Below are 10,535 nucleotides of genomic sequence, written 5' to 3' on the forward strand. Positions count from 1 at the left end.
TTGTCCAAATAAAGTGAAAGTGTCTAGATTTGTAAGGAGTGTGAGAAATAGGTTTAATATGTAAATGACCTTTAAAAAAGGCCCAGATTTATAATTAACCTTATATTGTATTGGTTTACCCTTGTTAATATCATTGTGCACTTAATCAATGGAAATAAGGAATAAAAAGTATTGACAAAAATCGTGGTGTTTTATTGGTTTACCCTTGTTAATATCATTGTGCACTTAATCAATGGAAATAAGGAATAAAAAGTATTAACAAAAATAAAATCGTGGCCTGTGAGATTCGAACTCACGCGGGGAAACCCCACTTACTTAGTAGGCAAGCGCTTTAACCACTCGGCCAAAGCCACAAGACATTTTCAAAGGAATTAGTAAGATATTAATTTTTAAGTATTTCTAAATTCAGGCATAAAATGTATTTTTAAGATTTATTTACTTCTTTTATCTATTTTTAGCTCATGAAAATTTTACACAAGTTCACATTTTAATTTTAATTACATAATTTTTGCAAAAGTTTCAAATTCATATGGTTGAAGTATTTGATTGTAACTTTAATTAATGGTATTATTTTAACTTTCAAAAATTAATTTTAATGCAAGTGTTTCAGTTAGACTCAAGTTATAATAATACTCTTAATTAAATCAGGGTCCAAAATGAATTTTTTTTTGTGGCGAAAAACTTTAACTTTTCTCTCTCACGTTTTGCACAACTTTCTCTTCTGCCAAAAAAACTCTTTTAATTAATGCTCTTCATTATCAACACAATCTAGTAGACCGAGAAAGAATTAAAGACTAGCATGTTAACTTCAAACTTCATTATCGCTTTGAGCTCTTACCTCCTTAATAAGGGAATAAGAAGAAAAATAATGGTACAAAATGGTGGTTTAGTAATGAGTGAGGCTGTTACAAATTGAGCAATTACTAAACTCGTTACAATAACTTGTTTTTGTAATAGACGTGTCAAAGTACGCGATACAAAAAAAAGTAGATTTTGCAACATGCTTCTTTTGAGCTCGTTACATTTTCATAATGTTATTGCAATTAACTTCATTTGTGCCCCGACAAAAAGTGTTAACATTGCCAGAAGTTAGTAATATAATTACAATGTGCTTCTTTTGTACCATTACATTTTGACAAAAACGTGTTAAGTTCACAGAAGTTAGTAATGTAATTGAAACACGCCTTTTTTCTGTTACATCTTGAAAAAATTGTAACGTGCCTTTTGTTTTAGCCTGTTACAAAATACATCTATTATTGAAAATTGCAATCATTGTCAGAAAATATGTATGTTTCATCATGAATGAACATCTTCCATGAAAAACCTCTACATAATTCCTCCTAAGCAATTTGCACAGCCAATATCTGATTTGTTGATTGGAAGATTTATGTTCGTGAAAAAGTAAATTGGTTGTTTTATAATATTCATAATCGAGATGGATGATTAATCGAGATGGATGATTGAGGACACCATGAATATCATAGTGTAACGACATGATTTTTTTTTTGGAATTTACGTTTTTTATATGTAGGTTAAGGGTTAACTTAAAGAAATTGTGAAACATTTTTTGTGATTTTCGGTAAATAAGATGTTTGGAGAACGTAATAATACATACCGTACGATTATTAATGAAATACTTTTTTTATTTATCATTTATTAGAATATATATTCTAAATTTTTACATATAATATTTTTTATTAAATGGACCCTTATCTCTTATTTTGCTTGGAGCCCATAAATGATCAGAACCGACCTTACTTTAGAATATTATATAATTTATTTTTTGTAATATGGAAGGCAAATCCCTGAAAAAAGACAAAGAAAAAACTAGCAATGTCCCACTCTTTTAGTAGACCGACCAAGTCGATCATCTTTAAGAATAGTCTGGAGGCCTACATGAGACACATCACACTCGTGATAGCCCATCAAACACTTTCCTGCAAAATTTGCCATTCAGTCAGCAGTCTCATTCCCTTCTCGATAAATATGACTCACACTCACGTCCCAATTCCTATCTCTAACATACCGATATTTCTGAATAAGCCATGCATTAGGGTGATTGTCCCCTGCTTCATCGGTCAAAGCATTTAAAATATCCTGCGAGTTAATTTCCAGGTATATCTTGCGATGACCTTTTTCCCAAGCCAATGATAGAACATGGAACACTCAAAGGAAATCTCGATGTATCTATCCAGTTTATTACATATAGTTGTTGGTAATGTCACCGTCTGTATAAAGTGTGAAGGTAAAGATGATGCAACTGATTTAATGAGGGTAATCCGACCCACGGTAGATAAGAAGCACCTTTTCCAACCCGCCATACGATTATTCACTCTCCCCACCAAACCTTTGTAAGTATCCCGATTAACCCGTTGGTGTAGCAGGGGCATACCGAGATAGATACCAAGGTTCTCTGTCCAGTCAAAGCCAAGTTTATCACAAATACTTTTTTTATTACCAATGGGAATATTGGCAGAGAAGAAAACTTTAGATTTTGCCAGACTCACCCGCTGATCTGAGCATTTGCAAAAAAAATGGATAATATTTGTGATAGTCGTAGCTTGCACAACATCCGCAAATAAAATTATGTCATATGCAAAAAAATATGGGTTAAAAGAGGGACGTTTTGGGATAATTTAACTGGTTTCCAAATTTTTGCACATAACTGCATCTTTAATCATGTGGCTAGTCTTTCTAAACACAGAACAAATAAATAAGGTGAGAGGGGATCGCCTTGATGAAGTCCTCTTGAGGGGGTAAAACCTGACAATTTTTCACCATTCCATAGGACATGCATAGCCGAAGCTGCAACATATTTCATAATCAGCTCAATCCAATTCTCCTCCAAACCAACCAATTCCAAAGTCTCCCATGAAAACTGTCAGTTAATCCTATCATAGGCTTGTTCAAGGTCTAGTTTTAGGATCATGTTCCCCTTTTAGCCTTTTTTCATGTGAAAATAATGGATAGCCTCCTGTACAAGAATAATATTATCTGATATGCTTCTTCCTGGAATGAGACTGTTTTGTGAGGGACTAATGACCATGTTAAGTAGGGGCTTGATGCGATTCACTATACATTTTGTGGTGACTTTGTAAAGAACATTGCAAAGGCTAATAGGCCGAAACAGGGTTACATATTCTGGCTATCAACTTTTGGGATTATAGTAATCAAAGTCTCAGTCAGATTAGAGTAAAAAAATACATGTATTTAAAGCTTGTAATACAAAAGAACTCACCTGAATTCCTATTTTACCCTAAAGTTTTTTTATAGAATCCAGCCTAATATCCATCAGGGCCTGGGGCCTTGAAAGGAGCCATGATAAAAATAGCTTCTTTAACCTTAGCATAAATGAAGGGAGAAAAGAGTCTGCCCTGAAGCCTGTCAGGGATAGTTGGGAAAGTTGTGATAGTATGAAGACCGCCATGAACTGGGATCTCCTCAGTATAAAGGGTGTTGAAATCATAGACAAGTTTCTAAACCTCATCAGCTTGCCAATTCCAAACACCATTCTCGTCCATTGGCCCCTCAATTTTATTACGGCGTCTCCGAAATAACATGGACAGGTGAAAAAAAAGAAGTGTTTCGATCCCAAAAACACAACCAGATAATCCGTGATTTCTGAAACCAGTAAATCTTCTCCTATTTCAGGATTTCATCCAGTTCAATGATCAACTTTACCTCCAATCTAAGCATCCCATTCGCGACTCTACTGTCAAGTGCCATATGCACCCCTGCTAGCCGACCATAGACTACCAGCTTTCTTATTCCGAAGTGGTAAAAAACTGAAGAATTCCATTCCGTAAGCTTTTCTGTTAGATTAGCAAGTTCTTCCCAAATCTCCCCCGAAGTCGACTAGGCCGAATAAAAAAATCTGCAAAATTCTCATAGAGCATCCACGCAGCCTGGAAATGAAAAGGTTTGATAGTAGCATTAGAGTCTGAGCCTTATGTGCAAAGCATGATGGGACAATGATCCATTCTATGCTTGGGCAGGTGACGGATAATCGCTTCGGGACAGAGGATTCTCCAGCTAGCAGAACACAGACTCTGGTCAAGCCGACACGTAACCTATGTATATGGTAGGGAGCCTCAGAACCAAGTGAAACGTGGCCCCTGGTACCCTAAATCCAATAATTCCATATTATTTATCCAATCTATAAAAATGGAACATCTATTCAAAGTTATGCACGACCCTTCCTGCTTCTCGTCAGCCGACTTAATACAGTTGAAGTTGCCAATAATAACCCATGGCTGATCAATGTTATTTCTCAAAATAATAAGATCTGCCATAAACTGCCGTTTAAATTCCATAAGAGGGTGAACATAGACGAAAGTCACATAGCACACGACTCCTTTAAGCTTGCTGCACAGACTTGTTATTTGAGTATGTAGGAATTGTTGATTCGTCTATTGAATAGTTAAAGACAGTCTTGAGCTCTACCAGAAAACCCAGATTCCTCCACTAAACCCTTCTGCCTCGATCACTTTAACATCATAGTATTGTAGCTTCTTACATAGGTCAAAAGCTCGAGAACTTGGAAGTCTCGTTTCAAGCAAAACTAAAATGTCTGGATCATTCTTTTGAATAAGGTGTATACATGCTCTAAAAAACTCAGTGTCCCCTGAACCAAAGCAATTCCATGAAATAAGATGCATAAGAAAATTAAAGAAAGGTTATTGACCTGAAAACCCTTAAGAATTTGAGATAGCACTCGTAGGTCCGACAGATTCCAACTGCCCCAATTCCATCATGTTTGTCTGAGCTTTAGTTGCCAAGTTACCAGAATTTTTACTGGACCCATGATAGGGACATTTTATCCCTATCTTTTGGGGTAATTTACGGTTTATTTTTAAGCTAAATTGTTAGGTTTAGTGCTAGTTTATTGCATATTTCAATAAATTAGCAACAAGTAATAAATTATGTACCTTTAGTTGATTTTCGTCATTTTTAATAAATAAAATAAATAAATCAATCAAGTAATCTCGGTGTTCATAACTGTGCTTTGCACGACAAACATATAAGACGGAAAAGGCGATGAATGAACGTCCACGCGGAGCTTAAATTAGTGAGAAGTGTTTGATAAACGTCAGCAAATCATTTACGCGGAGCGTGACCCTTTCCATGCGGAGCGTGGACCTTTTAGAGGACAAAAATATGACTTCAGAAGCTCATCCACGTGGGGCTTGGGGTATTCCACGCGGAGCGTGAAGTGTCGGTCACCTTGTTCACATTGAGGACAGATTTGACACATTTTCGTATTTTCATCGTATCGCCCTCATACGAACTCGAATTGAGGTGATTCAAAATGAGTTGGAAAGCTAAGAGAAAGATGTACAAGTGACTAATAATGTCATCTCCAAATTCGCAGTGTAACAGGCTCAAATAATTAACTTAAGTTGTTGGATGTGTTGAAGCTTAGGAAATCTTTCATGGGTGTGAAATATGCAAGGGAGAAAATGAGAAAATAATGAAGCATCACATGCTTCATTATTCTACATCAAATTCAAAGTCTTCCTACCACTTTTACACACATTCAAGATCTCCATTCACATTCAAAGTCTTCTCTTCACACTATGTAATTACAATTATGACCCAACCTTGATTTGTGTATAAATAGGAGTGCTTGGCACTCATTTAGAAAAGTAGTTTTAGATTTACATTCAGATTTTTTGTAACCAAACTCTACCACCTTGAGAGCTTGTATACTCATTCCGTCACTCCGTCAAAGTTACGTTCGATCCGTATCCACCAAGCTCGAGAGTTCTACCTCCAAGTCCTACGAGACGGCTTTGAGTCCAGTTAGCTAGTACTAAGGGCCGATTCCTCTTCCCTTTTTACTTGTTAACTAGCTTGTACTCTTTCTATGTATTAGACTTGGTTGTATTCCGTATTTATACGTTCAAAAATTTATAATATATGATTTACGATTTCATTTCCTCTATACGTGTTGGTATTTTTTGCTTGCTTTGATACTTATAATTGATTATTGTGTAGGTCGCTTACGAGCTCCGAAATCTATTAGGATTCACATAGGTGTTGCCTTACCGGAGTTGACAATCCGGAAACCATAGGAATTGATGAGCCACGGAACTTACAGGCCCTAGTTTCTGATCCTGAGAATTAGAGTCGCCTTAAGAGGAAATCACGACCCTAGAACCTCACGGAGTTGTTCGGTCTATAAATAATCGTCTTTGCAAGAGTAAAATATTAATCGAATACGTTTTGAGTTATTTATGATATGTTATAACTTATCATCATCCGTAACATTTCATTAAGAGTTTGAATTACACGAGTCTGTTTCACCATAGTTTAGGAGTAGTTTGTAGTTGTCACCCAAACCAAACTAAAGTATTTACCGCTTAGATAACGTGTAGAACCGAGTAGTTTAATACTTGTGGATATAAATCCCGTGGATTCGATACCCAGTCTTAACTGTATTATTACTTGATACGACGGGGTACACTTGCCCCTACGTAGCGTCTAGTAGAGTTAAAGCACTTAGAAAGATCATAATCATAATCAAAGCACACTCGTCATAATATTTTACCACACTACTAGATTCTTTCATCAACCCACCATCATCCTGCGTTCTGTTGCGCGATAGTATGGTATGCGACCCAAAAATCATAGGAGGTAGGCTATTTTTATCACTTCGATGGGCTGTGCCATGAACTTGCTCAGGGTTGCTTCTCTTTGCTCGATTTAAAGGACCCTCAATCTCCTCCATAGCATCATGAGTTTTATCCACCTCCTGATCTAGAGCACCAAAAGGATTATGTATACTCACTGGCTGATTTGGTTTAACAGTAGGTGCTCAAAGATGTCCTGATCCTGCATTAAAGGGAACATTCAAATCAGTTTCCTTACTAGTCACTAGAGGCTCTTTCCCTTTCACCTGAGTAGCCCCACATTGAAACGTAGTGGCACCACATACACTCTGTTTGCCCTCATTTATCGACAGATATTTTTGCACCCTCTAATCCAACTCTTTCCATTTATAGGTTGGATCGTCTGCGTAGGACCATCATCCATGGTCCGTACTCATCCTCATCTCTAGTTGTCATGTTTCCCCTGTTCTCACTAGCAGAAGTAGCAACATTAGTAGCAATAGGAATCCCTTATGTGGGGTTCAGTCCCTGTTGTTGAGCATCCTTTTGTCTGATACTAGGTAGAGAACATGTCAGTTTTGTGTGTCCATACCTCCCATAATTTATGCATGCCATATGGAGTCCATCGTACTCAATTTTATATGTTATGTTGTTTACTTCAAATTCAGTAATTAGTGGCTTTTGAAGGTTAATTTCTACGCATACCCTTGCAAATCATCCGCTTGTAGCTTTAAGTGTGTTCTTGTCAACTTTCACATCCTTACCAATCAAATTAGCTATTGCCACGATAAAGTCAGCATCGTACATTTGTACAGGTAAATCAAGGAATCTAGCCCAGACTATAGTTGAAGCAATCGTTGCTGATGCTGCATGAAAATCTACGGACCAGGTACGGACACACAAGTAATGTCCTTATATGAGCCTCTTCCTTCGGAGTCCATAGCGACAGGCTCGCCTCCACCCTCCGCAGCCACTTCCGGCGGCTCCAACAGCGTCGTGTGCATCATGGTAACAAAAATAGGGTTAGGGCGGCCAGAAAGAAAACCTTTTTTTTTATCTATCCTCTAACTAAAATAAGAGTTAGAATATTATATAATTGACTTCATGAATTTTAAATCAAATTGATTTTTAAGTTTGAAAGGAAATAAGATTTATTTATTTTCCTTAAAAAAATCATTTTGAACTAATATATTCTCTTGTTTTTATTGGATTTCCCTGGTTAATATCATCGTGCAACAAAGCAATGGAATTAAGGAATCAAAAAAGGAAAATAAGATTTATTTTTTTTCCTTAAAAAACCATTTTGAACTAACATATTCTCTTGTTTTTATTGGGTTGCCCTTGTTAATATCATCGTGCAATTAATCAATGGAATTAAGGTATAAAAAAATATTGACAACAATCGTGGCCTGTGAGATTCGAACTCACGCGGGGAAACCCCACTTACTTAGCAGGCAAGCGCCTTAACCACTCGGCCAAAGCCACATGATGATAATAAAAGAATTATTAATTGTTAAGATCTATGTATGTCTAAATTTAGTCACAGAATGTATTTTTAGATCATGAAAATTTTACACAAGTTCTTATTTTAAATTTAATTACATAGCTTTTGCAAAAATTTCAAAATTACATGGTTGAAGTATTTTATTAGAATACAGTGGAATTCTAGTCAAGTTAGAATTCATATACGCCTATAATAGAAACGAATCAGTTAAGAGCGAATTACGAATCAGGTAAGATTTGAAGTATTTTTACAACATCAAAATACTCATCACCTATTGTTTCACCCTTAATTTAATTTGAGCTAATTTTGTAATTAATCTACTTAATTTGGTCCAAATTGACAAAATTAATGCAATTAGGCAATTGTACCATTTAATTTAGCTAGAATGTGATATTATCTCATAGATTGTATCTTTTTCGTCAAAATATGCGAAACATTCAAAATATTGGACCGATTTGGTAATTTATCAATTATTCTAGCTGAATTGGATAATTAGCCAATCTAATATACAAGTTACATCAGCATATTTCATAGAAATGTTGGACATAAGTTAGTGGAGTGGAAAGTGGTTTAGTGGAGAAGAGTAGTTAGGAACTTCCTTGCTGAGTGGTTACAGAGAAAGAGAGCACTTAAGAACTTTCTTATTTGTTATTATGGAGTAACCTTAGCGAATCATAGATCTTTTTTTACGAAAAGTTGGAACTTTCTTACTAAATATGGAAACACGTGCAATCATGGGGAATCCAGCAATAAAAAATGGTTTTATGTTCAGGAATAGTGGAGAGTAGCGGTTATATGCTTTTGGGAGAAGGATTAAAAAGGGATCTCCGTGGAAGAGGAACACACACACAAACACATAAAAACCAGACAGAATTCCAGAAATTCTTCAATGGAGATTTAAATTACTTCTTGCAAACTTAGTTTTTACATTTTCGTTCATCTTTTATTGTAAGTTCTTAGTTTTTGTCATTTCAATTGTTCAATTTCAGAACTAGTTAATCCAATTTACGTTTCTTGGCGTTATTTCAATTCAGTTAATATCAATCTCTTAGGTTTAACTGCGAACTTTAAGCTTTTTTATGTCCTTTAAGCTTTTACACAAATCTTTGATAGAAGTTAGATTTAACAACATTTTGGAGGTTTTCTACAAAACTTCTGGCACGCTCGGATAGGAAACAAAAAAGGCGTAAACACCTGCCTATAATACCAAACCTAATATATGTAATCCTAATTTACGGTGTTAGTTAGCACCACATTTTTTTTAAGATAGACACCGTATCTATTAAGACATATAAGCTCTTATTAGAAGCATAAGAAATACATATGAGAAGGCTTTTATTTATTCTCTCGGATAAGTTTGCATTTAGTTTGTGGTTCTGTCGTATCTCCTCTCGAACTAGTTTGTGTAGGAGTTGCGTAAGCGGTAGTACAAAATCACAACTTGATTTTTTCCGATGTATAATACATTAGTATTCCACGCTATAAGAAGTAACCTAATTACTCGATTTATTTATTCGGATTTATATTTGTATAAATCTAACATTGGTATTAAAGTCTCAGATTTTGGATTCTTTCATTATAATCCACAAATTAATATGTTTTTTAATAATAATAATTATTATCATTATGGGAATAAATTTATATTTATTTAAAAACAAAAAATATTTTTGGGACTATTTGTTCATGAAAACACGTCTAAAATCAGTTAAATGCACTATATTTTACGATTAATGGTCTATATTTCGGATTTGGAACAAGTTTCAATCTCGACAAAGGGTATGTGTACCTCAAACCCTAACTTTTGCTTGTCATATCATATGGACAAATGAACCTCACCAACATGATCGGATACCTAATAATTCCAAGACCGAATTTTTTTTCCCAAAACTAATGGAGCAAGGGAAGGCGACGCGTATCGCTGACGTAGGCTACATACTAGACATATGTCTAACACTACATGCCACATGTTACACATCGATTGGTCCGCTGCGAGACACATCATTAACCATGCCTAATCATTGATCACCACATGGCATGATTGTGATGCATATGCCAATCGAGTGACCGATGCGTGGAGTCTTTTCTTGTGACATTTGTCAACCTGATTTTTTTTATATATAAATTTGTCAAGTTGATTTGACAGTTCATAGTTTTACAATTTTTCTCTTTTTCTGGTAATTTTTATTTAATTTTTGGTGATTAGAATATTTATTTTTAATTTTTCAAATGTTTTAAAAACACTTTAAAATTACAAAAAAAATATATTATAAAACACCTAAAAATTATGAAAATTAATTTTAAAATTTTAAAAAATAAGCAATTTTGGTGAAACTTGAAAATTGATTAAAATATGTTTTGATTGATAAAAATTTGGCAAAACTATACACTTGAGAAATAAAATTAAAATTGTAAAATAGAAC

The 10,535-nt window shown here is 35.0% G+C and overlaps 2 non-coding genes across 2 annotated transcripts; both read right to left on the reverse strand.

Moving 5' to 3' along the window:
* Window positions 1–271: 271 nt before the first annotated feature.
* Window positions 272–353, reverse strand: TRNAS-ACU (transfer RNA serine (anticodon ACU)). The gene has a single exon. It is a non-coding gene; the product is annotated as a tRNA-Ser (tRNA).
* A 7,661-nt stretch (window positions 354–8,014) lies between these two features.
* Window positions 8,015–8,096, reverse strand: TRNAS-GCU (transfer RNA serine (anticodon GCU)). Its single transcript has one exon. It is a non-coding gene; the product is annotated as a tRNA-Ser (tRNA).
* Window positions 8,097–10,535: the final 2,439 nt, after the last annotated feature.

This window comes from Euphorbia lathyris, chromosome 3 (assembly GCF_963576675.1).
Source record: "Euphorbia lathyris chromosome 3, ddEupLath1.1, whole genome shotgun sequence".
Classification (NCBI taxonomy): domain Eukaryota; kingdom Viridiplantae; phylum Streptophyta; class Magnoliopsida; order Malpighiales; family Euphorbiaceae; genus Euphorbia; species Euphorbia lathyris.